This window comes from Calidris pugnax, unplaced genomic scaffold (genome assembly GCF_001431845.1).
Source record: "Calidris pugnax isolate Ruff unplaced genomic scaffold, ASM143184v1 scaffold273, whole genome shotgun sequence".
NCBI classification, from domain to species: domain Eukaryota; kingdom Metazoa; phylum Chordata; class Aves; order Charadriiformes; family Scolopacidae; genus Calidris; species Calidris pugnax.
The window spans coordinates 13,105,153-13,119,607 of NW_015094508.1; the positions used below are offsets into that span (position 1 = coordinate 13,105,153).

Consider the following 14,455-nt stretch of genomic DNA (forward strand, 5'->3'; position numbering starts at 1 on the left):
CCGCTCGCCCGGGGACCGTACCTTGGCTGGGCTCTCCGACCCGCGCAGATGCCCCCAAAAAACCGGAGCGGCAGCAGCCCCCGCAGCCCGGTCACTACGGCTTAGCACCCTTGGCCGGCCACCGCCGCCAAGCGCAGGTGGCCGCGGCTCTGAATACCAAACCCGCCTAATGACACCGCCTCCCCCCTTTCCTTTTAGTCGAGAACCTTATAATTAATTTTAAGTTACTCCGCGCACCGTATCATTAAAAACAGGCTGGGAAAACAGCGTCAGACCCCGGGAGCTGGGGGATGGGGAAGGGGAGGGCGATTTGCATAACGCTTTGTCTTTGGCGCGGGTTGAGCTGGCACGCGTTATAGCGCTAATTGCACCAGATTAACGCGCAAGACTGGTCTCCACCGTGCTTCCCGAGCCCCGTTTAAACCCGGACCCGCACCCCTTCCCTACCCCCCGCGGGGCCGGCTCCCCCCCCTCCGCGGAACCCCGAAGGGTCAGGCCCCCTCGCCGCGGAGCGAAGTGGGGGGAGCGCTATACCCGGGGCGGCCGCGGGGCAGCGGTCCCTTCCCCCGCCGCGCCGCCGGGCAGCGCTTTTTCCGCGGGCTCCTGCTGCCCCCTGGCGGGGGGCCGCCGCCGCGCAGCCTGCGCGCCCTCCTCAGCACCCCGTGTGGTCCCCTCCGCGGGAATCGGGAGTTCGACGCCGGCGGGGCAAGGGGACTAAAAGGACCTGAATTTTCAGTAGAATTGCCCGCCCGTCAGAAATTCTGCTCAAGTCTTGTGCCGAATGGGTTGAGATGGTCTTCAACGGTGCTAATACCTAGGATGAAAAAAAATGCTCTTTTACTTCTAAAGTACATACCTTCGGTATTTGGGTTAGTCTGAGACCAGTTAATTTTTCTTCTCCTCTTTCTCCCTGAGCAGGCTGCTGTGGTAGAACCAGTTGCAGACCGTAGCCAGGCTAGGGACCTAGCTGTGCGTACGCTGGTCCCGCTCTGTCCTGCCAAACGAGTGCCAGAATAGAGTGCCTCAGCAATTAACAATCCAGAACCTGAACACAAGCCCATTTGATGAGACATTTAAGCTCTTAAGGAGGCAATGGTCATTCCCAGGAGGATCCGAGGTGGATAGCTGGTAGATCACTGCGGTTAAACCAGGGCTCACCTGTCAGATATGTTACTACGGAGGTCCTGATGGCAACCAGGTCTTGGTGGGTCCCAGATCACAACAGGTATTCTAAGTACACTTGCAGCCCAGGTTAATGAGCATTTTGCCTAATTATTATGTTGGTATAATTAGTTATCATTGGCTTGGCATAATCAATTATGATCAGCTTTGTTCTATGGCAGAACAAAAGGCCATACTTCTTGCTTCCACCCATGTCAGCAAATGGCACAACCGGTCAGTGGTACGTCGCACACTTCAAAGCACTCGTTAGCCACAAATCTCTTTACAGGTGTCCAGTGGACTTTAAGTTTAGCCTGTGCCTTTCTCTGCTAGCTGCACATATTTGTGTCCTTTCATTAACTCTTTCCTAAAAACTTAATAGTTGGATTCATATGTAAGTAGGGTTAGAGCACGCTCAGAATTTTTACATTTATTTTCAGATACTATTAGAAATCCACAGGTCATGGGCACCTATGGATCAAATAATCCCATGCTAAAGTACTTCGGAATTTGTAGCTGATTTGTGTGTAAATTGGACACAGAGCCATACTGCTTGTTAATATGTTATCAAGCTGAGAGCAAACGGCATTCTATGCTTTGAAGACTGATAGCTCTTGTATCCCTTCTGTTACATCCCCCATCACCCTATTTAAATTAAGAACTTTATTGAACACTAGGAACTCCACAACAGATTCTTTCCCCAGGCAAGACAAGGGATCCCAGCTGACCAAACAACAAGGTGAATTGTTTCTTCATTATTATTGCAGAAGTCTAAAAAATCCTGAGTACGTTCCTTGATTCTTAGAATATATCACTGCAGGAATCACTCCTTGAAAGTCAATGGCACTATGGCAATTGCCCCTGCTTAGGATGTGGCTGTACCAACTAGAAACATCTGTAGCAAAATAAATTAGCTACAGAAATTTCACTTGTCTTTTTCCAGCAATCAAATACAACAGCAAATAGACCCTTTTTTTTTTTTTTTCTGTCACCATTACTTCTCTCTTTCCTTTTATTGAAGCTGCTGGAAATAAAATTAAGCTATGAAACTATTTGTATGATTTTTTTCGTCACCTCCCTAGGGGAAAAAACTATATGTATGCCTACAGACACATGTATGCACATGTATACATAAATTCTTATTCTTGCCATGACAAAAGGCTTTCTCCACTAGTCTTGTGTATAACTGTATAAAAGTTACACAGTATATTATAACCTATTTAGGCTATGGGTAAGAGCTGAGCAAATGAATAACTATTGGTAATGATAATAGATACACAATTAGTAATATCAACAGTGAAAGTTATTAGTATGACATGCACTGCAACTATAATAGTGGTTTACATTATATACCTCTGTTTTATACATTAATTTATTAATTCCCATCCTTTACATTATATCGTGGTTTTATTCCTTAATTCACAGATATTAATAAGAATCTCTCAAATGTATCTCTCAAATGTATGCTGATATACCACTAATAATACGTCTTTCTTTGTCCTTTGTATCTGTTGTGATCTGAAATTCTAGACAAATTCGGTAGCTGGTGGGCTGCTGTTCTTTATATGATTATACCAGAAATTAATTTGGCCCACACGCCTGCTTAATTCAACAAATCCAAGCTGGTGCCTCACCTGCTGTCTTTACACTTTGATTGCCCCATGTCACTGATGTTTCCACTCTGCAACATATATTTTTCAGCCACTAATTTTTATCAAGGTGTCTTAAAGATTTGCTAAGGTTTTTGCCTTTTCAACATTACATCTGTGTCCCCTAGGGTTTAGTTACACTTTCCACTTTGTGGCAGAAAAGGCTATTACATCATTTACTTTTACCCATGTTTTTTTTTTCCTGGGAGAGAGCATTGTGGGAGGATCCTCGCAGGGATTCATACCCTCCTTCCATCACTGCCTCATCAGTTCTGCTCCTGAAACAATTCCCTGGGCAAAACTCACAGAGAGCAGCTCATGAAGAGGCAGCCTTTCCACAGGTGAGGGCAGGAGCTAAGTGCAGCAGGCTAACCAGTGCTGAACAGGGAAGAAGTGACAAGAGCCCTCTCATGATGGAGAGACTGAGAAGGATGTGGTTTCATGAAAATCAAGAGTGCTTGGGAAGCAGGCCAGTTAGAAAGCAGCAGTGTGTGCTAAAGCCCAAAGCATCTCTCCCTGAAAAGTGCAAAGACATGAAAAAAAAAAAAAAAAAAAAAAGGATTCCCTTCAACAAGAAGCAAACCCATTCAGGATAACATGTCAAACCTAGGCTTAATACGTGGCCATGTCTACGTTTGCGTCTACGGACAGTACTATGAACATAGGTTTTGTTACATTATAAATTTTCTGGGGCAAGTACCATCTGTATTTACACAGGCGTGGAGTCTGACTGGGGACTGCAGGAGTTACCACGACAGGCAAGCCAAGCACCTGCCTTGGTGCGATTCAGGACACATGACATCCAACAAATCTGTGAAGGTCCTAGGCCTTACGCGTAGCATCGCGACTACATGAATAATAGCTTAAATGAGAACCACTGCAACTGATTCTAGTCATTGAAATATGAAGTCTCTTGCATGTTATAGGAAATTCTTCTCTTGGGGCTTTTTTTCTGCTTTCTCTTAGCTTCAGAGTTGGGGTAGATCCGGGCACTTCTTGCAATTCCAAATCCGGAGTCAGTAGCTGAGGAGAGCTATGAAGTGAGGAGATCCAGGAGCTAATAGGGCTCCCTGTCATTTGGCATTTGCTCAGGAAGAGTATTCCTACAGACACGGTAATTACATCAGAGAAACTCTACTTTTAGCTTACTTATAGAATTTATGTAGGCCTAAACAAAATCAACACATTGTCCAGATAAAACAATAGCAAAACAAAACCCAACACATCAGAAGATTACAATCTTCTAGAAAAGTGTCAATATTCCTTCTCTATTATTATGTGCCCAGTGACATACGACTCAACCAGCAGGATAAGCAAGGCACAGGTAGGACAAAATGAGAAAAAACATGGGAAAGTTTAACAGTTTGTTGTCTAGATGTTTCCACACAAAAGAGAATCATTGATGTACCTCTAAAATTGCATATAACTTAAATCTGAAATAGCTGCAGACGCATGTGGTGGAGCCTACTGCTGTATAAAAAGCAGTAGCTGTGCAAAGAAGGAAGCCCACAATACCTCTACATTTTGTAGCAAGTTCTCAGACAGTTTTAAAAGTGGAGGCCTGTGAAGGAAGGCTTGATTTCTCATGGGCATATGCGAGCAGGATCTTGTGAAACCCAAGAGAAACTTCAGCTACTACAAATTTGTCTTGAGGATGGAAGACAGAAGCACAGCTGGCAGCATCCCAGCAGAGTCAGTAGGTAACGTCTATGCTTCACTGCCACTTACAAACTTGCACTGGACTCGCTGAATGTCTCTGTGTTTGTCCACAGGAGGTTTTTCAGCTTAGTTTCACAGTGCCACAACATCGTGTAGTTGGTTAATTTACGGCCAGGTAAATGCCTTCCTCACAAGAAGAATTATATGAAAACTGCAGAAGTAGTGAAGATCCCACAATGTGTAATAAACTATTGCTAAACACAGTTCTGCATTCAGCAGTCTTAAATGTGGGGTAATCATTAAGCATGCCTGTTAAAACTGTTTAGTACAGAGTGGCCATGGTGTCAAAAAAACTCCTTTCAGTTTCTTCTGATTAGCTGTGCCAAATAATGCGAATTAATTCTGTATGTTGCATTTGCAAACAATCATTTTCCTGAAAGAAGGGAAAAGAGCTGTTCCTTCGGATCCAGCCATTAAAGATGTGTTGCAAGGTAGGTGAGTACTGAATCTTTGAAGATAACTAAAAGAGCCAAAACATGGTGCATCTGAATGTAAAACACTCCAGTAAACTTCTTTGTACAGTACCATTTCAAGTCAAAATCTATATTGGAAATAAAAAAACATCAATGCAAGAAGGCAATGTTCTGAAACAGCAGTCTGCAAACTTTTTTGAGTGTGCGTCCCCGATATATATTTTTATTATATATATTTTTAAGTTATGTACGTGTGCTACCAAGTTTCTAGTATTTTCTTCCCACACTGCAATGGGTCATCTTGTGCACTCCCTGGAGTGCATGCACCCCACTTTGCAGACTGCTGCTCTAAAATAGCTTTCTCTAATGTTGTACACTGTCCTAAGAAATATTTTGCAATATCTTACACAAGAAAGACCTAAGAGAAAAACAACACCCTTTCAGCTAAAGGGAACATTGGTACTAAGAAACATCTTTGACATCAGCAAGTTAAAACATTCTGAAGTATGGTGTGATTCCAGATAAGAGCTATTTGTGAACACAAACAAAAGATGGTTGCTGAAGTTTGACCACAGGATTAAACCAATTAAACCATTTACCTGTGAATGGTAGGCAGCTGAGAAGCGTGTTTGGAAGTGGTGCACCCTGCACAACTTCCACAGTATCCGGGAGAACAGAGATCCCCATCATTATTTCTACCATTAATAGAAGTGTAAACAGTTATAGTACTTGCTTTCTGCTTTTCTGGAAATTCACATTCTGTTAGCTAACTAGGTTTCCCTTACACCTTGAGACTTGATATAAACAGCATCAACATTATCTTCTCCACACGAACAACCACCATTGAAATGTAATCAAATTCTAGTTACCCTGCTCTAAGAATTTTTCTCACTGCTGAGAATGCTCAGGACATCTTCTTTAATGACATTTATATTTCTTTTGTCCCTTTTGAAGTACAAAAGCGATGTTCTCGCACAAAGGGATGTTCTGAGAAACTGCAGAATGAATAATGTGTGGGTTAGTGTTTTAGCTTGTGACCATCCCAAGCTGAGTGCTGAAGCCTTTGAGTTAGACATAAAACACCCCTGACATCAGCATTTCACATTGATCCTCCACCCATCCCCTTGGCATGTGTGAGGCTCATTACAAGGCACCTAGTGTTCCTGGCTTTGGCACGGGACCAAGCCGGTCTGTACCGACAAGGCTGACAGACTTGAGGCCACGCACAGAAACAGAGAGAGTGAGAATTAGTCTCCTAAATCTGAGGATCAGGATCGCTTTCCTTTGTGACTTTTCCAAGGTAACAAAGGAGGCAGGTGAGGAAACAGGGAAACCGAGCCCTGGCAGCACGGCCCTGGTGATCTGAGGGGTGAGGGCAGAAACAGGCAGCCTGCAGCGATCGCGGGGAGACGTTTAGACCTGTGTCTCTGCTGAAAGAGGAACACATGAGAACCTGGATGCGAGTCAGTAACAGGAAGGAGGGGTGCCAGGCTTTGGCTGGAAGCAGAACCGTGTTTTTCTTTCCCTCGCTGCTTGGCTCTGATCTGGAAGTCCCCATCCTTTATATCCAATCACTGATTGCTCCGTCCCATCCCTCCACATCTGATCCACCCACCTTCTCATCTGTGCACAAGGATCAGCTGAAATTCCCTTTCCTGCCTGTCCCTGAGCAGAATCCTAATTGTGAGAGAGATGCAACATGCCTACATGTGGGCTTGGCAGACGCAATCCAGCCAGTGGATTCCTGTCCAAATTTCTGCTCCGTCTTTTTTTGTGACAAGAAAAGAACCAAGAATGCCACCACTAATAGAATGGCAATTATATTAGCCCAAAATTCTACAGAGCTTGCTAAAGCTTATCGTCCTCAGAACAGTTTGTAAACACTAGACTGTATAATTAATAGAAATCACCAACTCATCTACAACATATATTTGTCAGAATAAAACATCTATGGAAAAGTTATTCTCTGTTAAAAGCCGCAGGCTTTTTCATTAGGAACTGACACTTTATATATTTGTCATTAAAACTCTGGCATCTCCCACCTTGTTGGCACTAGTTTCTCTCTTTCATGGTATTCTTGTGTGCTACAGATGATGAAAGGATTGGCTGAGTTTCAGCCAGATGCTTTTGAAGCACTGGTGGGTGATCTTCAATGAGACTATTACCTGTGAAACAGTTGATCCAATTTGTCATGCTTTATTGGGATTTAAATAAATGAAGGAGGCAAAAAAGTGATTTGTGTAGAGTCAGAAATGGATCCAAACTTTCCTTTTTTTTTTTTTTTTTTTTTTTTAGGCCCTTGCTGTTCTCTGATGTGTAGAGATCTAGACAGAGTTATTTTCACTCCCAGGAGCTATTCTCGTATTTGTATAATGTTTTTGTATCCTAATAATATCACAGATAAAATATGTCCTTTCTGGAAACACATAGTAATTACTTTGATTCTCTTTTCTAATAAAAATCCCCTTTTCATTATCAGATTTCCTCTGATAACAAAGTGCACATGAAATTGCATTAATGAAGTTATACAGAGAGACCATACTTTTTTTTTTTTTTTTTTTTTTTCTAATGAGAGAAGACCAAGCTCTAAATCTCAAAACAACATTCTTATCCAGATTTGACCCGTGATGAAGCTCAGTAAGGACATTTGGAGTTAGGCTTAGGGTCATCCAATTACAGGAGTAAGAAGTTCACTGTAGCATTTCAGATTCAGATAATTTTAGTGTTTTCTAACATGGAAGGACATTTTGATTTTCGGTTTTGACTACAGAACAGGTTGAGTTTAGTTTGGTCTAGGTTTTTATAAGCAGATTTTCTTCCAAAAGCAGTTTGAACTCAAAGCTCTGCCTGGGGACAGAAGCCTCATTCCTGCAAGATTTCAAAGAGAAAGAGGAATGGAGTATCTCTGTAACTAATCTAGCACAGTGAGAGAGAATGGTCTGGTAAAGTTTCACATCCATTTGGTCAAGCATCTGCACTTTTTGATTCGATGATTATCTGAAATGCTATTCCCAACTTTTGGAAAAATGTCTGGTACTTATCAACATCCATGAAATACTATTCCCTATTGTGTGAGAATGTGGACTAGAATAATTGCACAAAATCCAATGTTATCATGACGCAGTTGTTAGACTTCTGTGAGAATTAGAAAAAAGTCCTCACCACCTAATATTGTTGTAAAGCAGTCTTCTTGATTACTTAACACTCTTTCCTACTGTCAGGTACTTTCTGAAAATTGTTCTTTTAAATTCAGTCTGAAGCAGACTGCACAAAATCTGAGTACTTGATATGGCAGCCTCATTTAGACTTTCCCTGTGTGAGAGCTGTGAATAGCGTTGTTGTCAAATGGCTCCACCAAACCAAACATTTCTGAAACATCTGGAATCCTTTAATTTCTTCTTGACCAGCCTAAAACCTTCTGCAGGACAGCTTTCTAGAGGTCATCTAATCCAGCAGCATCTCCTAACGTCCTGGTGAGGGTAATTTCCACAAATAGGGCAGGTAGCTACGTTCAGAAACCACCTGCCTTAGGAGATGTTGGTTACATCCACGGTGTCTAAAATTCTCCTTGGCTAACAGTTTTTTATTATCTGCTAAGGAGTGATGTTGGCAGCACTTTCTTGTGATGTCACTAGAAGAGCAGTAGGAATGATTTAAAAGCCGGGAGCCTTGAGTTATTGTTTAAGGTACTTGATTAGCTAGGTACTGTATTGTCCTCACATTTGTCTACAAGAAAAGATGCATTTATGGGAAGTTTTCCAGGTCTCTCTTCATTAAAATGAAGAGGTCACTTTTTATTTTCTGCTAAATAAAACAGTATATTACGTTGCTGATTATTATACCTGTGTGTGTGCTTGGACGATACTTCACAGAAAGCAAGTCAAGTGCAGAGCTATAATTTGTTTCTTCTTGAGAGCCATCTTGGCTCAGAAAAGACCTTTTCTCTCCAAATGTTAAAGGTTTTGTGGAACAGTTCTAATCTTACATTCTCTGTATCATAATTTCAAATACTTTCTGTTGACTGTTTAAACATAAATCAAAGTACAACAGGGCAAATTTTGCCTAGCAAAGGCTTGGAAACCAAGTCCTACTGGATTAGAGCTTTAAAGGAGACATATTTGGTTTTGTAATGTTCAACTTTCTTGTGTGCTTCTCCGTCTTCAGTTTAACAGCTCCAGCTGTGTGTCCAGCTTACTATTAGACAGCCTAAAAAGGGGTTGCGATTCAAGCATTGATCTCACACTTTGGGAGTTAAAAAAATGAGGCCTCTCCTTTCACACAAAAATAGCCGTACATGAAACACCCCCATCCCATCATTTAGGAATATTAGATGTCATAGCTTCACTTACATAAAGAATTAAATATTGCAGGATAGGTAGCAATCAGAAAAACTGTAGAACTGCAGGAGTGATACCTTCCTCCAAAGGGACAGGTGGAACAGGTTGGTGAAACAGTAACCTGCCTGGCCGTATCTGCAGAAGCTCAATCATTTCAGCTAACCACAGCATTTTTCTTTATGGTTACAACCCAAAGGGTTTTGGCCCAAACCACAAAGTATATTCTACCTTGCATTTGAAAGTGGTGCCACATGTATACTGCACAGATCCTGGTGCTTGTTTGGTAATTCATTTATAATCACTGTGTTTCTGTGGCACTGATAACTTGTATTTGATTTATTTTTGCAGTTAACTTGCAGTTGTCTTGGAAGTTCCAGCACAGAAATCAGTTTCATTCCCTGTGGTTCTTATATGTGATCTAATAGTGGATAGAGCATTTGTAAAAAAATGATTGCTTTCCTTGCTAAGATAGAATGGAACAATGAGGTGTTTTCTAAAAATAGCAGCTTCATAGAATTACGGTGTCACAGAGATGAAAAGGCCTTGAAAGGTCATCTAGTCACCTATGTGCCCCACAGTAAAATCAATTATACCCCCATTATTTTTGATAGATGTTTAGCCAACTTATTTTTTACAGCCTCTGAGGATGGAAACTCCACAGGGTCTAGTGCTTCACTGCTTATATAGCTAGAAAGTTTCCATAACGTCCAATCTGAATGTTTCCTGTTGCAGTCAGAGCTCACTAACACTTGCCTTCTGCTCAAAAGTTACAGAATACAATCGTTCTCTTTGCAACAGCTTTTGTGGAAGTTTTTGTGTTTCCCCTCATGCACCTCTTCTTTGGCAAAACAAAATAGAAACCAAATCCACATGCAAACAGTCTATTTTTTAGGCTAGGTTAATATGCCAAAAAGGAAGAGGAAGGGCCAGAGTGATGGTGAGATTAAATTAAACATTCAAATGATAATTTATTTGTTATTAATTACTATCTCAGCCATACCTTGGCATACAGTTCTGCTACTCATCGCATGTGGGATATTATTTAATTTAGTGCCAATTCAACATGCAGCAGAGTGCTTACAGACATGAATGAGATTGCCAGCTTAGTAGCACTGGAAAGTTCTGGTTCCTCACAGATTTGTATGTAGGTTACAAAAAAGATTCCTCTTCGGTCTCTTACTGGTGATATCAGAGTCATGGTGTTCCTATAATTCTGTCCACTTACTGATGCTATTTAGCCTGCAAATAACTAACTGCATAATGTAATTCACTGTGTTTTTTTCAGCAGCGGTAATTATTATTTGAGATGATTCTGGAGGCAACATGGACTTACCAGGTGAAGAGTAGTGGCAAGGTGCAGGATCTGCTGGTGACCCAGGGTTTATCTTCCAAAACAGAACCAGTTGCCAGATTTGCACTCTTGGGACTGCTAATGTACAAGTCAGCATAGCTGAACTGCTTGATGCTGTGGGACTTTATAATCCTTTGGAAAATCAGTTATGAAATCATGACTTCTGTAAGTTTGGGTATTTGGGGGCATTTAAAATGTTACTTATACTAGAGCCTACAGACATTGGTATTTCATATATAGGTCTTCTTCTCTTAGGTAAGCAACTGGAAGTTTTAGGGGTTGCTAAGGTCCAGATTGCATCCATTTAACTTTGATTCTGGGTACCCAAAAATAACCACTTACACTACCTGTATCATGCGCTATAGTTCTCACGAGCCTAATCACAATGCCCCTTGTTACTTCTTTTTTTTCCCTTTCTCTCCAGTATGCACCTTCCTCCACATGTCAAGTTCACTCTACAGTCTCATATTTCAATTGCCCCGGTTTGAGGAAATGTCATGTTGTGTTGGAGTCTAAGAATAGAAGGTGCTCATCAGTCAACATTTTTATAGTGTGCTAATCGTCACCGCAGTGAGCTGATTTGGTACTCTGGATTTTGACCACTGCCTTGGTCAATCACTGAGCAGCCCTATTCATCATCTACCTATTCTTATGGATTTGTTTCCATCATGGCCACCTAGACTAAAAAGAGAGAAGGGAAAGAGGACAAAAATCATAAAAATTCATATCTCCACTGAAAAGTATTCAACACAATCTGAATTTAATGAATGCTGAAAATAATATATGTTAAAAAGGAACACAGATCCTCCCCCAATTCCGGTTTGGACTATGAATAAATATATACTATGAATAGATGAGGAAATATAATTTTATCAAATAGAAGGTTTGTTTCTTTAAAAAGTCCCTACTTATTAGAAGAATGGTTTTCTTTCCTCAAAGACATTAATGAATGAAAAAGTTACATTTTCTATGTATTGATATCCTTTACAAAAATGAACTTTGGATGCAGAACTTTACTGCTTACCCCTGCTTATTTTTTCTGTAATTAAGAACCAGCGGTGTTACTCTGATTATAGCTTAAGTTACAGTCAAAGAACACCTATCCTATTTGTGTTATGAAAAATAATGTAATAAATATGTTGGACAAAAGCATTAAGATTCTGAGACACTAATATTCTCATGTTCTTTTATGAATGTCTCAGTTCCCTTTGATGAGAAAGAATAGTCAAGTACTGAAGCTCTTCACAGATTCCTATGCATATTCCTACTAGGGGACTCACCTTTCTAGTTCATTTTTTTTAAACCTCATTAAAAAAAATTATTTATTGAAATATTTTCGCATTGAGCTTCTCCTAAGTACTTTTTTCAAAAGATTCTTGTTTGAGATTTGCCTCACAAGTGTAAGCTCTTCATTTTGTGTTATGAAACCTGATGGCAGAGAGGTCTGTGGACTGACCATATGTTCTGCTTCAATGGCAGTAACCAGAGTGCTTAAAGCTCTGGTTTTGGCTTGCTAGCTCATCCCAGCTTTTAAATAGTTCTTTTTCCAAACGGGCAGAGGTTCACAAGAACCATTTTTAATGTCAAGGAAAAGTATTTAAAATAATAATAATTACAGTAGTCCTTGAGGAAGAAAAAAATACAATGGCTTTCCTCATCCTGCAAATACTCCAGTGTTTCCATGTCAACACAAGGACTTTCACTATCTTTTGTAACCCATTGATTTTGGTGGGATTTTACATTTGTCTACACCTAAGTGTGCTAATAACTGTTTACAAAACCCAGGTATTTCTACTGAAGATTGCTGAAACTTCTTGTGCTTTGGTGTCTAGACAGGTAGAAAGAGGTATGCTTGAGTGTCTGTGCCCAAAAGAGGCACCACAATTCTAAGCCTAAAGGGGTACAAAAGGAGTGTCCTGTGCCATAGGCAGAGAAACCTGAAAGTTCATCCAGGATTTCTGGGCACATTGCAGAGGTGCTGCTACTGCTTTGGGGCTGAAGAATCCTAAAAATGTCTAGGGCCGTAGTGACATTTAAAAGCAAGGAAGGGATAAAGAACATAACAGCTTCAGCCTGGTGGTGTTCTCTGATGGCACAAGCTCTCCTGGTGTTCCCCACAAGCCACGACAGCTGTGCTGCTTCCCAGGATGCCATGGAGCTGTAATGGGAGGATGCCATGTGATGCTGCTCTGTGTTGCTGATTTATATTCTAGAATGAAATATTTTAATTAAATTATTGTGGAATGAAAATATGATAATTTTCAGTAGACAACAGGGTAATTGGACATTAGAGGAAAATGAACTGTGACTGGGGCAGCAGTTTAGTACCACAGGAAAATTGCAGTAATCCTAATGAGGTGCTAAAAAGCAAAATGAAAGCAGTCCCAGTCAGATAGTTGATTTAAAAACCCAGTTGCTTTAGGGCTTTCATGTAAAATGTATCAACCTCATTCTTATCTACAACACTTTATCTATTATTGTCAACCGCTGTCATGACAGTGTGAGCTTCACCAAATGAGCACCAAGACAAGGGGAAGTTGAAGTTAATTAAAAATGCAGTATTTTAAAAAATTAAAATCTTATTTAGGCACTGGTCAAGTATAGGCTCTGTTTTAATATATTAGTTTTGAAAGTAACATGAAAAATTGAAATAAACTCTGAAAGGCCTTGCTATTTCATAAACAAAATATGTATACACAGGACAACTTCCAGCATCGTTGCCTAACTCACAGATAAACATTATACTAAATATTCACCAAAATAAATCCACTTCTACACCAAAATACATTTGCTGGCATAATATACAAGGCATTAATACAGAGCACTGGCTAAAATGCATTAAGGAATCCTCTGATTTTAACATTTAGCTCCAATCCATGTATAATTTCATTCTTTCTGTCTGTGGTGTTAACTGTTGGTTGATTTTAAAAAAGGTTTTCTCAAGCAATAATATTACTAGTTTCAGTCTGATCTCTGAATTCATGCTAGACTCATGAGCCAGCAAAGTTCATAGGTATATGTTTAGTTGTACCTATGCAAATAGACCCATTGAGGTCTCATGTGGTTAGAGCTGGGAAGAGTCAGGAGTGTTCTACAGGATCTTCCACTATTTCTGGTCAAGAAAATGAGGGAGGTCAACTGTCTAGGACTCAGAAAAAGGAATTTCAAGGAAGGAGCTTTGTTGCTTTATATTAATGACTCTGCAAATAGAAAGCAAGATAAAATGTGTGTTCTATTCCTTTACTATGTTTGGAAGAAAACTAAAATGACGGCATGAGTCTGCACATTTTCCACACTCTCTTTGTGTATATCCCCTGCAAAAATTACGTTTTAATTTAAAGGAAGTGTCAGTAAACTGCTGGTATACAGAGAAGCCAGAGAAAGTCTCCCAGTATAAAATGTGAGAAAGTATAATCGAGTGAGAAAGCGGCTGAACTTCGAAGGAAGATTACAGAGTAAGCAGCAGCTCATCTCGACTGTCTCCGCCACCCGAAGATTACCTTGCTTTCAGGGAGACAAAGAAAAGACCTGCCACACTGCGGAGCCACCGCCGTCCGGCATTGTGACTCAGCAGAGCATCTCGCACAGGCTGAGTTTTCCACGGTGGTGCGAGCCTGACATCTACCGTGGGCTGCAGCTCAGCAAGCTGTGCAGCAGACACCGCTTTCAGAAAGAAGGTGCTCTTGAAGAAGATACTGGTTTCATACACCACCACAAAAAAAAAAGAAAAAAAGAAAAAAGAAAAAAAAAAAAAAAACCAAAAACAATTTCAACTTTTCAACATCTCTTGTGAAAGTAAAAATAACACTACTTATTTATGTGCCC

The 14,455-nt window shown here is 40.6% G+C and overlaps 1 long non-coding RNA gene across 1 annotated transcript in view; it reads right to left on the reverse strand.

Annotated features, from left to right (window-relative positions):
- Nucleotides 1–135, reverse strand: part of LOC106901864 — a 22,122-nt gene extending 21,987 nt beyond the window's left edge. Inside the window, exon 1 of the long non-coding RNA XR_001414394.1 lies at nucleotides 22–135. This is a non-coding gene — a long non-coding RNA (uncharacterized LOC106901864). The remainder of the gene's footprint in view (nucleotides 1–21) is intronic.
- Nucleotides 136–14,455: the final 14,320 nt, after the last annotated feature.